Here is a 26,990-nt window from a genome sequence, read left to right as displayed (position 1 = left end):
GATGATGGCCCCTCTTCCTCTTCCCCCGGTGCGCCCAGGATTCCTCTGCAGTTCTAACAATGCCGCGATGACGGTCCCTCTGTTTCCCCTCCCGGCTGGGACCAGCTTCCTCTCACTCATCATCTTGCCGTTTACTAACACCTTTACAACTCTAAACATGAACCTATCCTAAGTGAATCAAAATATCACAAATATTTATATACACAAAAAAAACAATGGAACAAGACAATCAATTATGCTTTATCTGCGATCCAACCCGAAAAGTATAGGTTAGCAAACAACCCAATACAAATGCAAATATCAATCGATGTTACACTAAAATATTATATTCACACAGAGGAATGATGAATACTGTGTTAGGCTAAAACATAATAAATTCTAAAACCAATATTATTAACCACTCTTAAATGCTAAGATTAATATTATTGACCACTTCCTTGCTTGCAAGCTTGACCAGAATGAGCCCCTGTTTCTAATCTCACGTTTACTACTATACTAAAAAAAAAAACAAATAAGAACAACTTTACTCTTTAAACTAACTCCACAGTAATACTTTACTTTTATTCATTAAATATTACTTTTTACTTATAACACTAGGCCCATATGGAAATTTTTTTTCTGGTCCAGTACTGGCCCAGATTCTGGGATTCTTCCAAAATTGGCAAGAACTGGCCAGTACTGGGCCAGTACTGGTTGAATACTGGGCCAGTACTGGTTGAATACTGGCCCAGTACTGGTTGGAACTGGTCCAGTACTGGTTGAATACTGGCCCAGTACTGGTTGGAACTGGTCCTGTACTGGTTGGATACTGGTCCAGTACTGGTTGGATACTGCTCCAGTACTGGTTGGATACTGCTCCAGTACTGGTTGGATACTGGTCCAGTACTGGTTGAATACTGGTCCAGTACTGGTTGGATACTGGACCAGTACTGGACAGGATACTGGACCAGTACTGGACAGGATACTGGTTCATACTGGCCCAGTACTGTTAGCATTATAAAAACCACCCTAAAATATGAGAATTTAATTTTATTTGTCTTCAGGGTACTCAACCTATAGTAATCTTCAGTTTTGACAATAGAATGAGCAGTTGCTCAAGTCAAAGTCGATGGTTTTGTTTATATGTTACATTTGGATATACCAATTTAATGAAAAAAATATCCAAATATATCCAATAATTCATTTTCAAACCACATTTCAGAACCATATCATTTCCTTGGTTATTTAAAACAAGACTTTAAGTGATTACTGGCCAAAATATGGCCAAAAACTAGTCGGGACTGGCAAAAGTACTAAAGAAAAAAACAAAATAACTGCCAAAAAATTATATTTTGTATAAAAATAAAAATAGGACAATGGTGTGTTAAAATCCTATTGCTGCTTGCTTGATTGTTTTGCTGCTTTTCGTATCTCGCATAACCTCGTGCACAGCTGCTTCTTTACGTAGGTCGCATCTTCTATTTTGAGGTTTTTTAACCTCGCATTTTCTTCTGCGAATTCTGAAAACAAGGATGGAATCAGCATTAGTAAATGGTTAGGATGGGCTAACTCTCAATACAGAATCCAGATTCCACCAATCGGCCCTGGAATTGGAATCGAGAATAAAGCTGATTTCACCAAGGTCGGTGGCATAATTGATTTCCATATTACAATTTTTCTTTTCTTTATCAGCCAGTAACAAATTTAGTATTTTTAGTGGTTATTAAACCTTTGTAATTTCAATATTACAAGACCAAAAGTTTGCTAAACATTACGCCACTATTATTTATTTTATTTTATTATAACGTGTTATTGTTAGGATAACAAGGCCGACATTCCTTAGACACAGCTGTTAATTAATAGCCCATACAGCTAATGGCAACTAAGGGACCTACAGTTTATAGTGGAATCCGAACAACATTTCTCGCCTTGGTATATACGAATTGGTCTAATTATCAAGATAGCACTGTGGATAGTCGTAGTACTCACTCGTGCGGACGTTAATCCACACCAGGGAGTATCGCATCCACAGTGCATGCCTATAAATATCCACAATTTGTGATCTAGTAGCTGGATTACAGGACGTATAGCAATAAAATAGGCCTAAAAACCCTACATAGATAACAATTTTAACAGTGTTTTTGGCCTGGAGACATCAAAACAATAACAATCCCTCACATAACCCCTTCCGTCAGACCTACGTTAATAACTTTTACCTTGCTTATAAGAAATCCGCAAAAATTAAATTTGTTTCAATCGATGATATTTTTGGGCTGATTTAATTAATTTGGACTTTTAGATTAGGATAAATCCAATTATATTTTTTTCAAGTGCCTTGATATGTATTTCATTTCCTCAGCTGCAAAACCAAGCATGCCGTATTTGGGTAATATATTTTTATTCCAGGACTTGAATATTTTCAATCCTTCTGAAATGTCTTCTTTGGTTTTAAATTGTGAGATTATAACACCCACGACTTGAAATTTTACATTTGTCTCGACAACAACAAAATATAAGGGTATTGCATACTTGCAAGTTTTATATGTGGCATCCAAAAGAACACAATTACTCCCGTATTTGTGGTATAAATTGCTTATCTTTTGAATTTGGTAAACAAACAGGAGATTCTTTTTTACTACAGGGTTGATGTCGTCATCATCATTTCTATCAACCTCATTCAATTCTTTTGTACAAGGTCTAAAGAAGACATTATGTTTCTTTGGGTCCCAGTTATTTTCCCAGTTATTATTAGACACCCAAGAACATATTATTGGACTGTCTCTCAAACGTCTCTTGATACTGGATATGATGGCCCTAACAGTGCTCTTGTCTGGAGGGTTTCATTCTCCTCGGCTGACTAGGTTACAAATCCGTCCCCGAACCCTTGCATCCACCGGTTCCACAACAGCCGACTCAGGACCTAGAAAATGGTTTTTGGTGTTTTTATGTGGGGGGGGGGGGAGCAATTGAAGTAGAAACCTTCTTCACCAACATTTTTGTCCTTGATCTTTTCCTTAATTTTCTTAGAAATGACATTTTTTTTATTTTGTAGGAGGTTCAGGAGGACAGCTGAAACATAATTTACAATAAATAAAAGGATTTGTTATTGGTCTAAATCCATTCAAAACCAGATCTTGGTAGGCTACCGTTAAAGTATGAGGCGTTGGTAGGATTGATGATCAGGATGTACTATGATTTGCCGGTACATTTTACATATGTCGGCTGTAAAAACAATAGGATGTAATCGAAAATTAGATATGATTTCACATATGTTATTCTGTAGTTTTGGACCTGCATCGTTGATCGACTTGCCGTTAGAGGTTTTGGTGGATGCGTTGAAAACGACTCGTATTTTGGGTGTTTTTCCATCTAGGCCTAATTTGAAAATACCATGATGTGGGATGAACTACTTGATTTGTTTGAGGTCAACTTGATTAGGATCTACACGTTTCATATGTGCTAATTGTAGATTTTCATCCATAAATTGGAAATACTTATCTTTAAGATTCGTGTTTTGATTCAAATGATTTTCTAAACATTTAAAACTTCGAAGGGAATGTTCATATGAATCGTCTAAGCAAGGAGACTTGGAAAGGAACGGTTACTTGACAACACGGTAACTTAACAACATACCTGCCGGAATCGTTTCTACTATGATATTCACAAAAAAGTTGCACCTAAAGGGGCTATACAAAGATATGAATTTACATTTGTTGACACAGACATATTTGCCGACGTTTTACCAATCAAAACCCAGCCAAAGATTGTTCTAAAAGATGTTGGATAACCTTTCTTTGTTGATTTCCGCCCGCCGTCAAACACTTCTGGATACAGATAAGAAACTATTAAGAATTCAATTTCACCTGGAACATCAAAGTGAGGGTCAGCTAGATCAAGGTCCTTGTAAACATGCATAATGTTCTTAGGCAATGTTTGGGAGGGGAGTTGAGTAGAATACAGTCAAGTATTACAGCATTAGTTTGTAGGCAAGGATGATTCCTGATTCGTGGTTTAAAGTGACTATCAACTACTCCTAGAGATGAATGAGTTGTTGACTTAGAAATTCCAATTATTGGAATTGGACTGAATGCCGGCATTACTATGGGAAATCCCCGATCTAGAACTCAAATTCAATCAGGTTTGAATACAAAGTTTGTCATATAAGAACTACATGCATGGTAAATACAATAGTCTGATCGGCTGGTATTGATGGCGGTAGTTGATTAATGTAAATTATAGATTCATAAAAAAAAACTATTAACTGTAACGGTCGACGTACTAATATTATATAATGTCGATAGATTTCAGAACTAATTTTGTTTTCAATAAGTTATCGTTACACAACCGTTATACTATTGACCCCACGTTTAAAACAAATATATATATATATATACACACAAAACATTACCGTGTCGCAGAAGGGGCATTCATGCCTTTTCACGGGCCGATGTTTTGTCCTTATGTGTCGGAGAAGTGTGTCTCGCCGCTGGAATTTCTTGCCACAATCGTCACACTGGATGCCAGACTTTTGGCCACATGTCTTTTTGTGGCGAGTACATTCTGACATCCTTTTGAACGTTGTGGAACACGCTCCGCAGACAAATTTATTCTAAAAAATAACACATGCCATAGAATCCTAAGACAGACAAGGGATGATTATGATTAACCTACTATACTTGATCAGAGTTCATTTTCCTACTACTGGATATTGAAAATTTTAATAATAAAATAAACAGTTACATTGTTCAATATCCTTTGGTGCTATTAGATGACTATTAGATGCTATTGAGAACATCAAATTTAATAAACTATGCCTGAAGAACAAAGTTGTGCCTAACTACGTTAAAGTAACCATTAACAATAACTCAAAATCAGCACAAATTGCAAAATTAAAGGCAGAGACAGTATGGATTGAAGAAGAAATAAAACTACTTTATGGTAAAAAAGACATGATTAATCAGGAACTATGTAGAACACATACTGATCTAGCCAACATAATAGGTCCTGAGAACACAATAGGTCTAATAGACAATATTAATGACAACCTGAATAATATAATCAGCAAGAAAAAACAAAGCCAGAACAACAAACTAACAAAGCTTATCGACAAATACAACAAATTTAACAATAACAACAATATCAAATGCAACCATGAGTTTTTCCCAAAACTTTTAAACAACACTGACATAGTATTTGAAGACAAAGAGAGTAGGTAATAGTGGGGGACGCGAGGAGCTTCCTAGTATCTGTTAGTACTATGTGTAGACGCAGTGGGCGCTACTTGGGGCCGGCGGTAGTGTTCTCTCGGCCTTGTTTGAGGTTGTCTGTAGACCCCGCAGACATGTGGGGGAGGCAACAAGCCTAGACTAGTAACCAGTATCAGACTAGATAGCCCCTGTCCGGCTAGTCGGCGAGCCAGCGAGGGAACCAAGGCTGTTAATGAGTACATTAGGTAGGTCTGGCTTGGCCAGGTCAGGCGACCCACAGCCAGCCGGCGTTTATGTAATTGAAAGCAAAAGTTGTTTTGACGCCGCGCCTCGTCGTCTGTGAATCACTTAATGTAGGTCAGTAGACTGCAGTCTCTTGTATCAGTGTCACAGCTTTGGCATTAAACCTTACACTTACCACGATTGAGTACCAGGAAGGAGCAATATTTTGTGACTACTCACACAGCTTTAATAAACGTATCATTGGAATAAGACAACTATGAGAACAAAGAAGAACGTGAATTATTAGTCCAGTAAAAAAAGAAAATTACTTTTCCAAATGTAGTTTAAATTCGGAATGTTCCCCCACGCCACCAAACACCAGATACTTGTCTGGCTTTTTGTTGTATTCGGCGATCTGCACCTCGGTTAACACGTCCAGGAAAAGCCGAGGAAGGAACAACTCGACAGTTGAACGATGCTCTCCCTTGAAAGTCGAGTTGAAGTGTAGAACAGCCAGGCCACTTCGATCGCCATAAAGCCGTGTCTTTGGTGTTATTGACCGCAACTCTTGAACGAAGTATCTCCGTCCCTGCTGTAAATCCCTCGTTCTAATTGTGACAGGAATCACCAATGTAGTTGCATTATTAAAGTCATCCATGAGTGAAGAAGCCATTTCTTTTCTTTTTTTATCTTTTCTATCCTTATCTAAAACAGAATACAAGCATAAATAAAGTACAGCATCATAAGGAGACAGCAAAACACATAGCCGATGCAGAAAACTGCATCGCGAAATGTCAGGGTCGGGAACGAAAGGCTTACTAAGCCCGTATTTGGCAAGGACAGCACACCAGATATATACAGGGCGAAAATAATTCGACAACACAAATCGCGGACAAGATGCCCACAATCAGCATTAACTTCAGCGACAGGACCAGAGCTGAGGAACTCGCGCTATTGAGTCATCTGCGCCGAATCTACCCGAACAGCCTCATATTCTGTAAGTCCTAAATTAGACTAAAGTAAGAACACTTTCGTAAATAAATTGAAAACAGTCTAACCGTATCAAAGTCTAACACTTAACAGAATTAACAAAAAAAACAGCATGCAAAATCTAACATCGAGTCTAAACTGTATATTACGTACGCACATATATATATATATATATATATACACACCTGCATACATATACACACATATGAGGCGGTGAGAGTCAAAACCCACATGATTCCAAAACATAAAATTCGGCAATTACAGGAAAATTATACCTTATACCATAGACTAAAGGGAATAATATAGACTGTAAACCTAATGGGTGTTTCTGTGTACAAAAATGAGCAGTAAGTAAATGACAGCACGATCTAGATGGTGCTACTTTTTGCTAGTGTTGGTTGACTTGTCTATCAATGCATCAGCCACTGTAATTGTGACATTATGTACTATGTTTGATCCGCCGAAAACAGGGGTAATATGTGTCTGACCATTGTTTCATGACAGCATAACATAGAATGTGCTGATTTCGTAGGACACAAAACATTAAAGTGGGCCTATAGCCCATTACCATTTTTTTTTTTCAGTTAAAGCTTATACATCCACAAAGTCTATAGTAATAAATCGCAATAAATCAGGAACAGAATTAGCTAAGAAAACGACATTTCTTTGATCGATTGCCACAAATAGTTGAGAAAACAACAATAAATCAGTTTAAACATCGGATCATGTGAGTTTTGACAACAATCATGTGTGTTTTGCTAATATACTTGGAACATGTGACTTTTGAAAACAGATTACTTCTAGTTTATGCGCGTTGTGATATCAAATTAGGCCCGCAACCGGCGAAATTTAGCGATTAACCCATTTGTAGTATGTACACCTAATATTGACAATTCCAGCAGTGTTACCAGTGTTAAAAACCCACCTGTGAATTATAAATACACTGTCAAAAATGCACTTATAACCTAATAGTAAAATAAACCAATAAAATGTTATCACTACACAATTAACGTAGTAAAATCACAACCCATTAAACCATATATAAACCCCAAAGGCGATAAACTCATTGTAGACTAACCGTCTACGTTGAAGTACGACGCGCAGTAAAACTATAACGAATAAAACTCTACTTGTACCAGGACGCAGGACAGTAACCACAAAGCTACAACGTCATTTATTAACGGAGCAAACCAGCATAGTGAGTAATGTATAAACATGCCAACGTACTAACGCAATGTAAATTATGTTACAGCAACTTCCGAGACGGAAAACCACCACCAGTACGAAGAGGTCGTATTTCCAGCACGTTCACCTCAGCTGGAAACGCCATCTACTTCACGTCAAGGTCATCCTTATTCGCGTCTGCCAAAAAAAATCAACATAGTAAAACCATACGTGTTGTCTAATCCATCATCACCAGCCTCCCCTGAGCCTCCTACTAACCATCCCGTAATCGATCTCACAGACGACTCCATTCCTGAATTACAAACCCCTCCAACACAACCCATAACTCCGTCTCCTCCTCCTGCTTATCTCATACCCGACAACCCCGTGCCCGATGACTTCTACCTCTTATTTCCCTCCCCAGACAGCGGACTGCAGGATCAAGATGACCCTGACGTCGGCGACGACCTCTTCGAGAGGCTGGCAGCTGCATCCGGCTGGAACCAAACGTAAACGAAAGTAACGTAAAACCCATCAACAACCCCCGCCATGTAACTTGAATCTAAAGAAAATAAACGTAAAATACAAACCATGTCCTTCCCGTAAGCGTCCTAACGCACAATGAATGACAACGGGAGCAAGTAAATGTCTCCTCCAACTCCTTGTCATCCATCAGGAAATGCTTATGTATAACCATCCCCTTAAATCTGACATCTGGAAACAACGTCTTTGTGCATATCGTACAGAGATCTCCGAAACTTGTTCTGTTCATGAAAATGATTTGCTCCTCACAGCATTCGTTATGCACTTTCAACAATGCCATAAACACATCTCTCGGCAGCACATGTACGAGCTTATCTAAGTGACAGTGATCCTTTAAATGTTCAGTCCGTTGTCTCAAACGTTCCTTATTCGAACCCGGCATAATTGTCTAAAACAGACAACGGAAAAGAAGCTACGTTATCACTCTATTTATTAGCACATATTCACATAAAAAGCCACCTCATTTAAATAAAAACCAACCGAAAAAAAAGAAAAAAACATTATTTCCTAAAGACAAATGTACAAGTAGAAGTAGTAGGTATATGGGAGTTCTAGACCAGCTTAGAGAAAAACCTCAAAGCGTTACCATTTAAAGTGTATTGACCTTGCAATACGTATTAACAAGCATAAGCGAAAATAAAGACAAATATACAAGTATAAGTAGTGGGTATATAGGAGTCCTAGACCAGTTTAGAAAAAATTCCCCAAAGCGTTGCTATCTAAAGTGTACCAACCCTGCAAAACGTATCAACAAGCATAAATGAAAAAAAAACACATTTTCAAAATTAAAAGGAAGGAAATATACCCAATCCCGCTCTTTGCAACAAGTATACCACAGGATAGCATAGTTAAACACTAATAGTAATAAAAGTGCTAGCAGTAAAACCTACAAAGGCTGAAAATACTCACCGCCGAGGAAGTGTCTGCTGTGTCGGTGCCTGTAGAAGACTACCTCTGTCCGGTAAACTGGCGGCTATTTAAGAACGAAAGACTTCCTCACTTTCACTTGCCAAGGCAAACAACAGACGTTGCATTAATGACACGTTGACCATGTACCAACGTACATGGTCCAGGACGTTGACCCTTTGCAGTCGTAAATCAATGAACTCCAGGTCAATGACCTTTCACAGTTGTAGGTCAACGAACTCCAGGTCAATGACCCTTCACAGTCTTAGGTCAATGAACTCTAGGTCAACGACCTCATTTGGTAAAAAAAAAAGCAGGTCGATGACCTTGACGGGTCAATGAACCCGGAAACTTAATGTTAAACAGGGCGCGGTCAGACATTGAACCAGGGCGTTTTCCGTGACAATAACTAAATGGGACACACACAGGGTCGACAACAATCACTGTGCAAGGGCAAAACCACTACCGGGTCTGCCTGCATATAAGCGGGCCTCCGATTTAGGAACCTCATACTCGGCCCCGGCAGCGCACAGCTCTACAAGTCCACTTTACGCCCACCAGCTGCTCTCGAGTCAGCCGACACAACTGCTGCTGCTGCGGACAACAGGCTGCAAGACCACTCCGCATCCTCCGGCCGTCTTCGAGTCAGCCGCCTTCAAGCCGCCTGCACTGCTATTCCCGCAGGCCGAATACTATCAGCCTTCCTTTCCATCTTTTTTTCCCTACAGGTATAACCGTTGGTGTTCACCATCAACCGCCGCTAGACAGCTCCACAAGTCCGCTCTGCATCCCACCAGCCGCCTTCGAGCCAGCCGACACCACTGCTGCTGCTGCTGCGGACAACAACCTACAAGATCCCTCTGCATCCTCCAGCTGCTTTCGAGTCAGCCGGCCAGCCGTCTTCAAGTCATTTGTACAACTACTCATGCAGACCAACTACTAGTCTTCCTCCTCATATTTATTTTACAGCTACCATCAGCCAATACTGGTGACCACCATCAACCACCAATAGACAGCCTACAAGTCCACTCTGCATCCGCTGGCAGTCAACCCGTCACTCATGAACAGGTGCTGAGGTGATATCAATTCATCTGCAAGACTACTAATAAAACTACCCATGCCACGGCTCTTCCCCCGTGCACCACTCCTGCAATGTAAAACCTGCAGGCGCCCGCAGCCCAACCTGCTGGCGTTAAACACTCATCCATGTACTGATGTTGTAAGGAGTATGTACGTCTGCTACTTCTGCAATGCAGCCTACTTCAAGTCTCAAGAACAGCTAGAGATGCATCTTAGAGACTCCTGTCTCCGCAGTCGAGGACCTCTTATTGTCAGAAAAAGAACCTACACCTGTAATACGGACTACACTAGCATCAAACGTAGACGGACAGTCACGCCAGAGACACCTACGCTACCTCCAGACCTCATCCACGCTATGAGTTCCCAGGCTACTGCGAATGTATCAACGACACCAGCTAACACGGCACAGCAAGAAAGTAGTCTACAGGAGAATATTGCAGCACAGCGACAAGACGATCGAGCTACACCAGAGTCATTGCAGCTGGTCCAAAGTGCCTTTAGAGGATATGCTAAGACGTACGAAATCACGTGCTCCAATCAGTGTGGCATCGAGAGTTTCCTGCAGGCCAGCATTCCCTTCATCCGAGACACCCTTCAAGATGAGCTTCACACTGCACACGGTATCAAATTCAACCTATGGCTCGAAGCGGATTATGTCAGTCCGACAGGAGAGATACCCGAGCAGCCCAGAAACTTTAAAACTCCTGCAACTACCATCTACCGGACGACAACGGTCATGGAAATCACAGAACAACTAGAAAATGGAATGGAAAAACTCCAAGCTGAAATGCAAGAACATTCTGGCCGTGGGAGCGGTTGGACGTTGCAGGCTATCCGAGGTCTACAGCTACGACTGAGCAAGTGCAGCTTCTACAGAACCGCACCGCAAAGGTACGTGAAACTACCAAAGTCGATAAGCATTAAAAGGGCTTGTGTAAACGTAAAAAACTGTGACAACCATTGCTTCAAACATGCTATAATATCGAAGCTTTATACTGGAAACAAATTAGAAATAACAACTGAAGACATAACATTAATCGAGCACTCTTACAACTTTACAAACCTCTTTTTTCCCATGCCTTTGGATGGAATATCAAAATTCGAACGTCAGAACATAGGAACTAGCGTAAATGTGTTCCTATTAGATCAGCAGAATAAGGTCTCACCGTTAAGAATTGTAAAGGAGGAAAAGGCAGATCATTTCGATCTGTTGTTAATCTCAAGCCGCACTGACTAAAACTAAACAAGTCAAGTTGATTTTCTCAAAAAATTTTGTTAAAAATTTCAAGGATTTAAGAAGCTATTTTAGTATTTTTCCAGTTTTATTTTGCTAAAATCATGAGTTAAGTGTGCCGAAACTGCCTGATAGGTAAGTTTTGCTGTTTTATTGGATTTTAGGCTAGTTGAAATTTGAGCACATGTTCTCTGGCCTTTGGCCTAACTCTGGGTGACGTCAGATCAATCATTGTTGGTTAAGTAGTTTGTTTCTTTTGTTTGTTCAATTTTGAGACCTTTCCTGAGGTCCTAGGCCATAATATACCTGAGATATTTGTATTTGAAAACCACCATTTGAGAGGTTATGTCAAGTCATAGTTATGTCTTTTGTCTGTTAAATTTAAGGCCTAAGCCCACCAAATTGTTCATTTTGTGTAAATGTCATAGGCTACTACTGTTTAGTATCAAATGTTTTGTTTTCTGTCCCCTTGTAAAGTTGGCTTTGTTGAGTTATAAAATTTTTGTTTTGTCACCCTGTCTAGGTGTTTTAAATTAAGTTCTAGTTTAAGTTCTGTTTGTTTCAATTCGCCAAACTAGTCATTTTTATTTCTATTAAGTGCTCATAAATGTCCCCTGAAAGTTTGGACTAATTTTGTTAAGAAAGAATTTTTTTAAGTTTGGCACCTTTTCAGTCAGGTGTTACCTAGGTAACCTGAAGTCCAGCTGACCTCAAGTTTGTTTTTAAGGCTTTGTATGGTCTGGATAAGCTGCTGGAATATTTCCCCCAGCTTTTAATACCATTCCGAGCAAATTCTGACAATATTTTCTCAAGTTATTAACAATAATGCATGCGAATGTCGCGCCATGCTGAAAATTTTGTGTTACACTGAAAATTTGATTTTAAAAGTATTTGTAATTGTTTTTCTGTGTGAATGTTTTGTTGTTTATTTGTTCTTGTGGCCACCCTGGACCAGTAATTACTAGCCTATTGATTTATAGGGCAATATTTTTCCAATCAGTATCCTCAGTTCTCCTGCCGGCAATTTGTTCAATTAAAATTCATTGTTTTAGGCTTAAATTAATTCTCTGTCTGTTGTAAATTATTTATTTTGCTTAGAAACCTTGTTAACTAATTTAAGAGCTGAAAATGACTTGTTGGAAATTTTTTTAAATGAAAATGCAACAGTAGGCCTAGTGTGATTTTGAACTTAAAAAAAAAATAAATAAAACAAAACTGGTATGAGTGGTAGTGATTTGTTGTGAACTATGGATTTCACTGTCTCTACTATATTTTCTGGGTTGTGTCAACCAGGGTCCCGGAGGAGAGCCATCTGAACTTCTTGGGTTTCGGCGTAGAGACATGTTCCATCCTGGCCTACCTTGGACTCTGGCCTTCTCTCCGCCCAGCTTCACTGCCCCTCCGGACGTAATATGCTACTTTTATTCTATTAGCTATTTTTATCCATGTAGCCTAAATTTCAATGGTTACAATACTCATTAAAAAAATTCAAATGTTGGTGAATATATGACTCAGTTGGTAGTGTCGCAGACTTTGGGCCCATGGCAGCAATGGGTTAGCTTCCTAGTCACTGACGCAAACTGTTATCAGTACAGTTTACCTTTTTACTGTACTGGCTCACCCGTTGCTTTGCGGGATACGTTCACGCACAGACCGCATAGCTTAAGTTGTAGGGTAAATATGTAGTTAAAGCGGCCGTCTGTTTACACTGAGAACAAACGCAAATTACAATGTAATCTTCATAACTATAGACTGACTGTGCCTGTGAACTGACTCATCTATCCCTTATAGAAGGCAACAAAAGCTTCTGATCATTCGTTGTTATAGCTATAGCCCTTATTTTAATTTAATTTAATTAATAATTAAATTTTACCCCTTAATTTTCACCCTAACACTACATATCAATTGTGAGTATTGTAGTTGTCTGTGCCAATAACTTAGCCGTATTACTACCAATTCTTGAATATCACGTGTTGTAATTATAATAATATTCGGCGTACATATTGTTATTGCAGTTATGTGGGAGATAAATCAATACTGCTTGTTGATTTTTTTGTTGCAGGAAAGGATGATTCATTTGTGCACAGTGTAGGAACAGCAGCAGGCTGATTGAAGTCTTGCAGTTAATTATGAATACGGGTAAAATGTCACTTATGACTTACCTACAAATTTTGTGTTTATTATTTTTATATATTATTCACATAAATAAATGTAATATCTCCTATGACGCTTGCATGTATTATATTTGTCCCCTCACAAATTGTGTTATGTGTAAAGCTATTGTTAAAAGCTTTTTTTAACTTAACTTTTCATTCAACACAGAGCTGTCTTTTGCTTAGGCAGAGTATGGGGTGAAGTTTAATGAGGCATTATTAAAAAAACTAGTGTACATAGTTACAAGAGTTATCTCAAAACAAGTAACAAATGAAAAAAAAAATAATGAGGGTATAGTACTTGGACAATCTTACATCAGTAAATGGTTTTATTCCACAATAATACCACAGAAATTAATTGGTATACTATTTACTACAGTAATACAGCGTAATACTTATAACACAAAAACGGTATAAAAACCAGAGACGTCCCCACGGCAGTAGGGACATCTGTTTTCCAACCCTAGTTCCCGTAGGGCACCCACACAGGCCGCACATCCACATAAATGCCCGCAGGGAATTGCAACTATAGTTGCCGGGTTGACTATGCACATAGTGCACAGCCCTGGTTCTCGAGGATCAACCGGTGGCACAGGAGCTGGGGCTGGTTCATGGGCTGGGGCTGCATCATGGGCTGGTCCTGGGAATGGTTCATGGGCTGGAGCTGCATCATGGGCTGGTCCTGCATCATGGGCTGGTCCTGGGAATGGTTCATGGGCTGGGACTGGTTCATGGGCTGGGGCTGGTTCATGGGCTGGGGCTGCATCATGGGCTGGTCCTGGGAATGGTTCATGGGCTGGTCCTGGGGCTGGTTCATGTGCTGGTCCTGGGGCTGGATTATTGGCTGGGGCATGGGGTGCAACTGGGGCTGCAGCTGGTGCCGGAGCTGGTGCTGGTCGTTCTGCTCTTGCCTGTGAAGATAAAGCCCAAATTATAATTGTAAACAGTAGAAGCAAAAAAACAAATTAATAATATGGCTTTCATATTAATAAGCTTTGTCAACTAACATGTGTTCTGAGTAAACAATGACATTCATAAGTCAATTACAATTGTTTAATAACTAAATTCAATATAAAAATTACAAACCCTTGCTCAAGCCGGACAGAGGCTTGATGGATTATGTTGTCCTGCCGGACGTAAGCCCGATTTCTCGGCCTGACGTGTCCAACTTGGTTGCGGACTCTTGAATATTCCATCCATTGGTCCACCTCAACTAGGCTCAGTTTATCTGAAAATTATAGTATATGATTTAAATTTTAGTGAAATGGTGGTACAACTCGTACATGTATTGGAATTAATTCATTTAATAAATTTTCATATAACAAAAACCGGGCTATAAGTTTCACCATGCCTCAGTGTTGAAGTAGATGAAGAGTCTACTTGACTCTACAATTTTAAATTCAATGAATTTATGAAATGAAATGAAGTGAATTTTTAAAATATTTTAAAATTCAAACTTGTTGGATAAGAAATTTTCTTCATATATTATATGTATATATATTTTCTTCATTTTCTGCCCGCCATGTGACTAATATTAATGTTGTTAGTTACTAAGATTCATTGGAGAATTATTAACCATCTAAAAATATCTTTCTTTTTAAATACAAAATTTGCATTAACAAACATGTATGGGCTCTAAACAAAGGACTCTGAACAATTAATGTCATTATGTTATAGTAATATAAGTTAATAAGCAACATACTGTGAATCTTCCAAACAGCAGGACGTTCCCCAATGCGGTCACGCAGACGCCTGTAAAAACTTTCCAGAGCGTTGTTTGTTCTGTGGGTTTGCCGAAACACACTGAACTGCCTGGCACCAACAAGCCTCAGCCAGTAGTTGTCTACGTACCTGTTTCAGTTTGTAGGGTTATTAATAATTCTAACGTAAATTAAATTAGTTTGAGATATTTTAATATTTTTTTATCAGACTGTCACATGAATAATTATTGCCAGTGTAAAGGAATTCAATAATGTCATTGTAATTCGAATTGGTTTTACATATTTTTATTTCTCAGACAAAACAGTTTAATTATTGCCAGTAAGACTTGTATTTATAATTAAGACTCTCTAATTAACTATTTCACAAATGCTATATAAGTTTCTCATTAATTAATTACACCAGCATCAACTAACATTTTAAACATAATCTTTTTTAAATTTTCATCTTGTTAAGGAAATAAATGTAAACAAATGTTTAAAAAAGATTGTATATATTAATATATATATGTTACCCCAACAATGGCCTGAATATGTTCTCTAAACCATGTTGTTGGACGTAGAGCTTAATTACTTCTACTCCAGTAGAAATCTGGTCAGCTGGCAAGAGGTCCAGAACCATTATTAATTTTAAAGCCACTTTGGCCTCTTGAGATATTAGGAGAGGCGCCATTCGCAGCCGCTGGTGCATGCGATAGATAGCCTGCAAGTAATGAGAATAAATTAAATCATTATTGAACAAAAACAAGATGTGAATGAAAATAAATGTTGGAAAATTTTGTTTTTGTGATATAGAAACAAGCAATATTTACCAATTTCATTCCTAACATTGGTATATGAACAAAATATCTATGCTGATTAAGCTTATTGATGTAATGTTTATTTTTAAGAACACCCAACAAATGTTGGTTTTGGTTAACAAAGTCAATTTTTCTCCAAAAAAACTTTTATAATAAAATTTTACAATTATTGTTTTATCACAAAAATTTATCATTCGCGGAGTTAATAATTTAAAGTACATCTTACCTGCGCATAGTGGAAAAAACATCCAATGATTTGGGCTTCTGGCCAAACAAGTTGGGCAGCATTTTTCATTGCCATTTCAAAATCGGAAAGAATGAATTGGGGATTCCAATTCGGGATCTCCCCCTTGATGTATCTGAGGACTCCAACATATGATGCCTGGCTCTTACTTGACATAATGGCATATGCCACAGGAAATAGCTGTAAATTGTAATTTGTAATTAATTACATTTGTTATTACTTTTTTTATTACTTTTGTTATTACTTTTTATTACTTTTTATTACATTTGTTATTACTATAACCCTAAAATCCTGGAAATAAAATTTGGTCGGCAATAGCGATCCAAGTCGACGTACATGAAAAGACACAAAAACCCAGCTTTAAAATTACAATGGGAAGGGAAGTCTACTTGTGGTGTTGGTTAGTTCATGCTTTTGCTTCAATAATTTATTGACTATTATTGGCCAATAATAAAGATTTACTATTATTAATTTGAGCTGGTGTCATTTTGCCTGTCTACCTGTCACGAGTAATGTGCTTAAAATATATAACCAAAATTAAGGACAAGTATTGTCATTATAACTGTAAATACCTCAGGAATATTTATTTTCCTGACTTTAAATCCAGCTACGCTTTTTGAACTTCCTGACTTGAAGGGATGAGGTTTTTAATTATTGTACATTCAGCAGCGATGTTGTCCATGGTAGAATGAGAAAATAATAATATCTGCTTTTAACATGGCATTGTTATGTGAACAAAAACAATTTTTTTAGAAATTCTGAATTATGTACAGGTGTTTATGTCGATTTAGTTAAAGTTTCTTATTTAAATACTTACTTCATGCATGTACTCAGCATGAACAGTCAACAGCTGATAGGCATTAAGCTCCTGTGGCAACACCTTAAAAGTGGCATCCATATGAAGCTTGTTGTCTGCTGGATAGGGAGGGCATTCTGGAGCCCCGGGGAAATGTAAACAGCAGCAGTGAAGCCGTCTTCCTCGCCTCCAATGAGGCCACGAAAAAAATCTTCACCGTCTGCTCCATTGTGGACTCTCTTTAAGTTTACATACTGCGGATCATCAAGGATTGCCGCAAACTCAGCCAACGAATGAGGAATCGGCGGCTGGCCTTGTCTCCGCAGACGGTACAGGGTCGATCTTATGGATGGGAACCCGATCAGAGGTGCAGCTAGTGGGAACCTAAAAAATATTAAAATTTAGCTGTTCATAATTTGTGGGAAATAATTTTTTCAACAACAATGAAAAACTACAGTTATCCTGAAACAAGAAACTTTTTTGAATACCTTCAATTTTTAAAGTTTTGGTTTCTGAGGCCACAATTTATGGAACATTAGTGGATAAATTTTTATACATACTTTTCACTTAGAAGGTAAACTATTTACAAGGTAAAGTATTTTTTTAAATATCATGTTATTCTTATGGAGAAAAAGTTAACTGCTGCGTGTTTTCTGTTTTTGAACATATTTTGATCAATTTTGGAAAATGCATTCTTTTAGCGAATTTCCCTATAGGGAAGTAGCTATTACCGTAAGTCTCATGGTAAGACCTGGACCCGGGAGCGATTTACTTTTTTGTTTTGAGGTCCCCAGAGGCCAAAAACACCATCCTTTCAAAATGTTATATATGTATATATATATATATATATATATATATGTATGTATACATGTGTCCGTGAACGCGATAACTTGAGTAATTTTTGTCCGATATTAATGAAATTTGGTTTAAAGGTGTAAAGCGGGATAAACTTGAATGAGTTCGCGAACCAGCGTGATCGGACCATGGGAACAGGGTTTTATGGGGTAAAAATAGATTTTTTTTTCATTTTTGACCCTCAAAACACAAAATTTCCTAATTTCCCTTCAGACCATCTTAAGGAGCTTGAAAAAACAAATAATTTAGTGCGGTAAAGTTTTTTTTACGGTTATTGGTTAAGCAGAAAATTCAAAAAATTGTAATTTTTATATTCCCATGTTATTCTTATGGAGAATATTGTAAATCGTTGTAGTTTGCTTGTTTATGGATATATTTTGATTAAACTTGGTAAATTAATTTATTTTATACTAAGCTATAAATATTTTACTACAAAATACACTTTGTTGTCATCCCTGTAGCAGCAGACCTAGGTACTCGTTAATCCTAATGTTATTTAATAGATAATACTGAAAATCAAATCAGGCAACTGGAAATTCGCTTAGTCTGCAGGTTAGCTGCGGCGATGGTATTTATATTAAACTATTAACATATTACCTACAAATAACACTTTTTACCCTCCTGGTTCAGAAAACTTACATACTCATTTAAACTAATGCTATTTAAATAGGGAATAAATGTGATATTTACAAGGAGATTTTAAAGGCTGTCTTGTTTCAAGCTGTATGTTATATAACAATTAATTGATATCGCTATTTCCAAACTCAAGGAAGGCAATAGTGGTTATTACAAACTTCATGTAACACTGTGTACTGCATTGTTTATGTTACGTTGTTTAACCATCATTTGTATTACATGTCAAAACTAAGTAATAATTCCTTGTACAATTAGTTCTTCATTATTTTTAAAACCTTATAATGTAGTTGTCAAAGTAAAGTTCTCTCTCCAGATTTTTTTTACGAACACGCCTGTCCCTCCTGTCAATTATTTGCACGCGGATTGGTGAACAAATATAAATTGAACACATGCACGTTTGGCTTTAAAACCTACAACAACCTTGTTTAACGTCTGTAAATAATGCAATTGGATTATAGTAATAATTTGAGGGTAATGCAACTGTAAAACTTTGACTTACCGACGACAGACGCTGTCAAAAATTTCCCTAGGTGTTTTTTGGGTTGTCAGGGCTTCTTCCTTTAAAGCCGCCCTCAATTTCACGAGTTCAATGGCTGCCCTGTCAGGATCGTGGTTGTGGGGATGTGTAACCGTGACGCCGGCTTCTTCACTGAATTGCGCCCGGCTCGCACACGTAGTGACCTTACACTTGACGTAGTGAACGCCATTAACAGTTTTGTTTATGGTGTACATAAAGTCACTGTAGACATAAACAACAAGAAATAACACTAATTGATGTTAATCAACACATACAACAAATAAAAATATCAAAAAAACAATAAATAACATTAATTAACAAACAAAAAGTTGAACTTTGTAGGTAATCGATAATATCGCACTATACTTGATAGAATAACAAGGCTTGGGTTTACGTGGCTCTCTTAGACACGAGGCAACCCCGCTTCGTCTTGGGTAGTCGAGTCCAAGATTATTCCAGGACTTGAATATTTCCAATCCTTCTGAAATGTCTTCTTTGGTTTTAAATTGTGAGATTATAACACCCACGACTTTAAATTTTACATTTGTCTCGACAACAACAAAATATAAGGGTATTGCATACTTGCAAGTTTTATATGTGGCATCCAAAAGAACACAATTACTCCTTTATTTGCGGTACAAATTGCTTATCTTTTTACTTTGGTAAACAAACAGGAGATTCTTTTTTACTACAGGGTTCATGTCGTCATCATCATTTCTATCATCCTCATTTAATTCTTTTGTACAAGGTCTAAAGAAGACATTATGTTTCTTTGGGTCCCAGTTATTTATCATTTTTTGGGTGTTTTCTAGACACCCAAGAACATGTTATTGAACTGTCTCCCAAACTACTCTTGATACTGGATATGATGGCCCTAACAGTGCTCTTGTCTGGATAAAACCTTCTTCTGTTTCTATCAAACTTTTGAAGAATACTTTCAACAAATTGTTCTAGTAGTTTAATCACCACCAATGGGTTTCGTTCTCCTCTGCTGACTAGGTTACAAATTCGTTCCCGAACCCTTGCAACCACAGTTTCCACAACAGCCGACTCAGGACCCAGAAAATGGTTTTTTGTGTGTTTTTTTGGGGGGGAGGGGCTAGTTGAAGTTCTACCTTCCTCGCTAACATTTTTGTCCTTGATCTTTTCCTTAATTTTCTTAGAAATGGCATCTTTTTTATATTTTGTAGGAGGTTCCGACAGCTGAAACATAATTTACAATAAATAAAAGGATTTGTTATTGGTCTTAATCCATTCAAAACCAGATCATGGTAGGCTACCGTTAAATTATGGGGCGTCGGTAGGATTGATGATCGTTCATGATGGACGATGATTTGCCGGTACATTTTACATATGTCGGCTGTAAAAGCAATAGGATGTAATCGAAAATTAGATATGATTTCACATATGTTATTCTTTAGTTTTGGACCTGTTAAGAGTTCATCGTTGATCGACCTGCCGTTAGAGGTTTTGGTGGATGCGTTGAAAACGACTCGTATTTGGGGTGTTTTTAAATCTAGGCCTAATTTGAAAATACCATGATGTGGGATGAACTACTTGATTTGTTTGAGGTCAACTTGATTAGGATCTACACGTTTCATGTGTCCTAATTGTAGATTTCCATCCATAAATTGGAAATACTTATCTTTAAGATTCGAGTTTGATTCAAATGATTTTCTAAACATTTAAAACTTCGAAGGGAATGTTCATATGAATCGTCTAAGCAAGGAGACTTGGAAAGGAACGGTAACTTGACAACACGGTGACTTAACAACATACCTGCCGGAATCGTTTCTACTATGAGATTCACAAAAAAGTTGCATCTAAAGGGGCTATACAAAGATATGAATATACATTTGTTGACACAGACATATTTGCCGACGTTTTACCAATCAAAACCCAGCCAAAGATTGTTCTAAAAGATGTTGGATAACCTTTCTTTGTTGATTTCCGCCCGCCGTCAAACAATTCTGGATACAGATCAGCAACTATTAAGAATTCAATTTCACCTGGAACATCAAAGTGAGGGTCGGCTAGATCAAGGTCCTTGTAAACATGCATAATGTTCTTAGGCAATGTTTGGGAGGGGAGTTGAGTAGTAATACAGTCAAGTATTACAGCATTAGTTTGTAGGCAAGGATGATTCCTGATTCGTGGTTTAAAGTGACTATCAACTACTCCTAGAGATGAATGAGTTGACATACAGCTTTGGGTCTTTCGTTATATCTATCGTTTGAATATTCCAACCAAAGTCTTTGTTGAAAAAATGTGGTGGTATAGGTTGGTGGAAATAATGGAGACAGGCCGTTTTGTCCTTGACGTGTGCAGACCTCTGTGCAGAAATTGTGTGGAGTCAACTGCTGAATGTATTTTGGAGGATTTCCCCCAGTACAAGGACATACCAAGAGACGAGTTAATTGATATAAGCAGAGGTCTGGTCAACATGAGCAACATTCTTCATTTCTTCTATGTTAACATCCCAAAATCCGCATATACACAAAGCAAGTAGCAGTGTAACCATAGTTACTGTCTGTCTACTCGCCTTGGGTAAAAATGTGGTTTTACCAGAAAATACATTGATTTGGGATGATGGGTAAATTCTTTAAGAATAAAAATAATAAATATAATAATAATTAATACTTTTGTAGATCTTCTTTTCAACGTTAAGTGACATGCTACTTTTTAGTCAGATTACCACAGTGTCAACAGAAATGTAGAATTTTTCTACTGAATGATTGTTTTTATACTTATTTATTAGAGTAATAAGGTTTTCATGGAAAAAAATCAATTTTGACCAAAAATAAAATTTAGACCATTTGGGCCTGCAGTAAATAATAAAAAATATAAATATAAATTAAATGCTTTTTCAATCCCACCTAAAAATAACAAATAGTATGTGATTTAATTATCGTGGAAAGATATTTATCACCTTGGAAAGAGAAGTATATGATGGAAAATTCCAGTACTTATTACAGCAAAAACTCAATATTGTTAAACAAAAACTATTTGAAATGTCTCAACAAGATTGAAAAAAAAACTCTATTAAAAAATGAATGTTTTTCTGAAACATTTCTGAAAACGTTTAAAAATAAAATTAACTTCAATGAAGTGGTTAAACACGAAAATCTAAGTTCTACTATAATTATTGAGTTTTTCAACAAGTTTGATTTTCGTCTTTTGGTTAAAAACCAAAATATATCAGATGCACTTCTAACTCATCTTCAAGATCAAATTGATTGGAGGGTTCTAATCCATCATCAAGATGTGCCTGAATGCTATTTATGCAATCACTACAACAAAATAAACATTAATGTATTGTTGAGGAACAAGTATTTATATTTTACTCTATATGGTATTTAATCATTTAAATCATAAAAAATATTTATAAAACTAGTGTATAAACTTTTAGTAGTGTTGAAGTGGAATTTAGGGTGTTGGAGAGATTGAGGAGTTTTAATATGTTACTTAGAATAAGAAGTTCAATAAACTCTCCCCCCCCCCCACTAAGAAGGAAAAATTAAATTAACCCCCCTCCTCCACTAAGAATGAGAAGTTTAAATAAACTCCCCCCTCTACTCCTCCACAGCATATATAACGGACCACTAACTCCATAGCTCACCAGTCTTAACAAATATTTGACATTGGTCGGTCGCAGGATGTTTTGAACATTTTAGTGGTATACCTAGTAAAATCGGACATCAGTCTATACAAGTATAAGTCAGTTGAAAGAAGTTTTACAAATTGTAACAGTGAATATACGGACAAGTGAAGTGAACATCAGTGTGAAAATTCGATTGGAAATCAAACAAGTTTATGCAATTTGATTTTCCAATCTTTAATCCAATTGATTGTAAGTATGGAAAGATTTACTTTAAACAGTTTAAAAGAGTGTGCAAAGAATTTAGGAGTAGAATTTACTCCACAAATTTGCAGAAGGATTATTATTTGGAAAATTGTGAACGTATTAATAGCAATTGAGAGTGTGGTTCAATTTGTTAGTCGTTTGACTGATCCAAAAGACATCTATGAATTGTACAACACCTTAGAAAGAGAAGTATATGATGGAAAATTCCAGTACTTATTACAGAAAAAACTCAATATTGTTAAACTAAAATTAACTTCAATGAGGTGGTTAAACACGAAAATCTAAGTTTTACTATAGTTATTGAGTTTTTCAACAAGTTCGATTTTCGTCTTTTGGTTAAAAACCAAAATCTATCAGATACACTTCTAACTCATCTTCAAGGTCAAATTGATTTGGGTGTTCTAATCTATCATCAAGATGTGCCTGAACACTATTTATACAAACACTACAACAAAATAAACATTAATGTATTGTTGAGAAACAAGAAGATATCTAAATAAATTATAACTTGGATTCTATTGAATGATCAGACAACTCAACATCAAATATGGCAAAATTTAGTACAATATCAAGATTTAACAAAAGGTCAAATGATGTTAATACATTCAAGATTGAACTAGGGAGATGAGTATTTTATACATCAATTTGGAAATCTTATAAGCAGGTATCAACAATTGGACTCTTTTCTTCTAGTTATATATAAAAACATATTACACTGGCCTACAATTTCATTATATCAAAACATAATTGGCTTAGATTTAATTAGATATTGTAAATGGATTGATTTCAAAACATCTTACAAGGAAAATTCCAATAAGTGATTTTGTCAAGCAACATATCCCAAAATAATATACAGAATCAAACACATGTATAGAGTGTCCAGTTTGTTTGGCAACAACAGATAAAAATGTGGTCTTACTATGTGACCACACATTCTGTAAAACATGTATCAAAGAATGGTCGGAAGGCTATAGTACTTGTCCACTCTGTAGAAATCAGATTGAATTTCCAACGATTCTGTAAATATCTCCACTCTGCCAAAGACAAGGTATTTTCCCTCCTATTGAATCAATATTACCCTTCAAATTTTGTAAATATTTGCATCCCACAGAAATCAATTTGATAAATAGTATTTTATTTGTAAATGTCTAATCCTAACTCTACTAATTTATAGTTATATCCCCACCCCACCAATTTACAGTTATATAAAGTCCTCAAGATATAAATTACATTATAAAGTGTTTTGGATTCTTGATTCTAATATGGAAGCTACATTACTTACTAAAGAAGAAAAAAAGATAATTGAAAAATATTTTTAAACTATTAATTGTACAATCAAAATTTTATTAATTAAATGCAAAGTACAAGTTACCAATTAAAAACTTGATATCATTTTTAATTAGCAGCTTTCCATTATAAGAACAAAATTTAGTTTGGAAAAAAGTGTCAACAAAAAGAAAACACTTTAGAAAAAACAAAATAAGTTTGATAATTAATAATGAAATAAATATTAACCCATTATAACTCAATGAGAACCTTGAAGGATCCTTGGAACAAACTACATATCTATGTATAATTGCAAAATTCCATAAAGATGATGAACCTGAATATATAATTCCTGATGTGTACCCTCCAGAAGATTAATCTTAAATACTGATTGCCAGCTATGAAGAACAAAAATATTTCAAAATACTGATTGCCAGCTATGAAGAACATATATTTCAAATGTTCACAGGATAAAATGAAAATACAATAATATTATGAATTAATTTGAAGATAATTATAGTTTAATTACTATAATTAACAAATGCCACCCCCCTCCAATATTTTCAACCCCCCACCACCACTACAAGTACAACCCCCAATTGAAAATTCGGGGAAAAGATAGCCTCAGTATTGGAATTCAACTAGTAAGTATTTGAAAGCCTTAGTGGAAACATGGAACCAACATTGAAATACAAAAAGGAAAAGATAATTGTTGAAAGTATTTCAAAATTTTTATTTGTTAAGTCAAACTTTTACAATTTGAACCCGATTTATTGTTTACAGATTGAAAACTTAATTTTATTCCTAAATCATATCTTTCCAAAAGAAGAAATACAACTAGTTTGGAAAAGAGTAACAAAAACAAGAAAATACACTAAGAAGAACAAGAATAAAGTATGTGAAACTAATATTAATGAAGCCAATGTTACACCACAACAATATAATAACTTTGAAGAAGATTTTGAGCAAAGCCCTAGTTCATAACTAAAAGAGGAAAGAATTAAGTATATACAAGAATTTCAGAAAAAATAAAATCTAATAGTACTAAAATGGAATTTCTATTACAACATGGAGAAAACTCTGAGGAATATTTGAAACATGATATAAATGAAAAATTAAATATGGGAGATGAAAGATATTATCAACCAGAAAATGTAGATGTAACTCCTGATGAACCATTAGAAGATACATTCTTACAGACAGAATCACAACATGGAGAAAACTCTGAAGAATATTTAAAACAAGTTACAAATGTAAAATTAACTATTGGAGACGAAGGTTATTATCAACCAGAACATAGAATTATAACTCCTGATGTACCGTTGCATAATAAAGAAGAAATAAATAATAATGCCTCTGAAATCAATACATTTAAAATAGAAACGCCCAAACTGACAGAAGAAGAGATAGAATTCTTAGATACAATGGATATATATAATAATAGTTATCAAGGTTAGATAATTAACAATCCCTCTAAAAAAAAATATTAAAAATAGAAACACCCAAACTGACAGAAGACGAGACCAAATATTTCTAGATAAAATGGAAATACAAAACAACATTTATCAAGAACAAATAATTGTTAACTATGATCAAATAAAACAAGAACCCCAACTAACTGAAGAGGAAATGGAATATTTACAAAAATTCAAAACAGTATATATTGAAGAAAATAACCAACTTCTTGGGCGAGATTTTAAATATAAAAATCTTAATATATAGTACAAAAATCTTTGTAATATATTGTTCAATAAACACAATTTATTTGATAATGAACTAATTATTTAATATAATAAAATGTATTTATTTAGTTTTAAAGGGCTATAATTAGAATTTATGATACATAGCTTATGCATTTTTTTATTAATGTAGTAATTGTGGCTACAGGTTTGATTTAAAAGTTAAAATTAATAAATATTTACTGATTCAGTCTTAAATGAAAATTTAGATTTATGCCCCCTCCCTTTTCAAAACATAATCCCCACCACCTACAAGTAAGGTTATAAACCCCCCTACTTTAGTCAAGTGGAGTGTAAACCCCCCACCATGTCATGTGGAAGGGATAGTCTTTTGGGGTATAAAACCAACATCCTACCAGGAGACCAGTCAGTATTGCATGGGCTATCCTTGGTGTTTGGACTTTGGTTCAGTGTTGTATGGACTATCTTTACTCTTTGGAATTTGGTTAGTATTGGTATAGTAATATTTGTATGCGAACGAATTATGTTTGTTCTCGTAGATTGCCGTTTGTTGACAATCGTTGCTGCACATTATGATAGCTATGTATGGTAACAGTTATTTTATTTTTGTGATATTATTTTGTTTTATCTAAATAACTAGTCATGACATCTGCCATTTAAGTATTGGAACATTATTTAATGTATTGTACTCAAGGTATATATTCTTATTTTATTGTTGTTAGGTATATTAATAATTAATTGCACGATCAACCAATGAACATTGCTACCAGGATATGTTTTGTATTTTAATCATTTAAGGGGGTTTAAAATAAATTTAAAAAAATATATAAATATATATATATATATATTTTGAACTGGTGATTGGCAACCGGGGGACTACAAAAAGGGGAAATGATTAAATTGCTTGAAGTACATATCTTTATATGTAGCGTTTTCTTTGTTTGTTAATTATTGAAAATAATATAATTAATTATATTTAAAGGAAATATTTAATAATAATTTACTTATTTATGGAGATAATGGTGAGATAATATTTATTGCTGACCATGCAAGGGTAACGAGTAAATCTAGTCATATAGTATATCCAGTCGTTTGGTCGGCAATTGGCAACAAAC

Source organism: Macrosteles quadrilineatus, unplaced genomic scaffold (genome assembly GCF_028750875.1).
Source record: "Macrosteles quadrilineatus isolate MER2022 unplaced genomic scaffold, UCM_ALF_1.0 Scaffold_2__2_contigs__length_208266976, whole genome shotgun sequence".
Lineage (NCBI taxonomy): Eukaryota > Metazoa > Arthropoda > Insecta > Hemiptera > Cicadellidae > Macrosteles > Macrosteles quadrilineatus.
The sequence above is the reverse complement of the archived record's forward strand: the minus strand, read 5'-3'. Positions refer to the sequence as shown.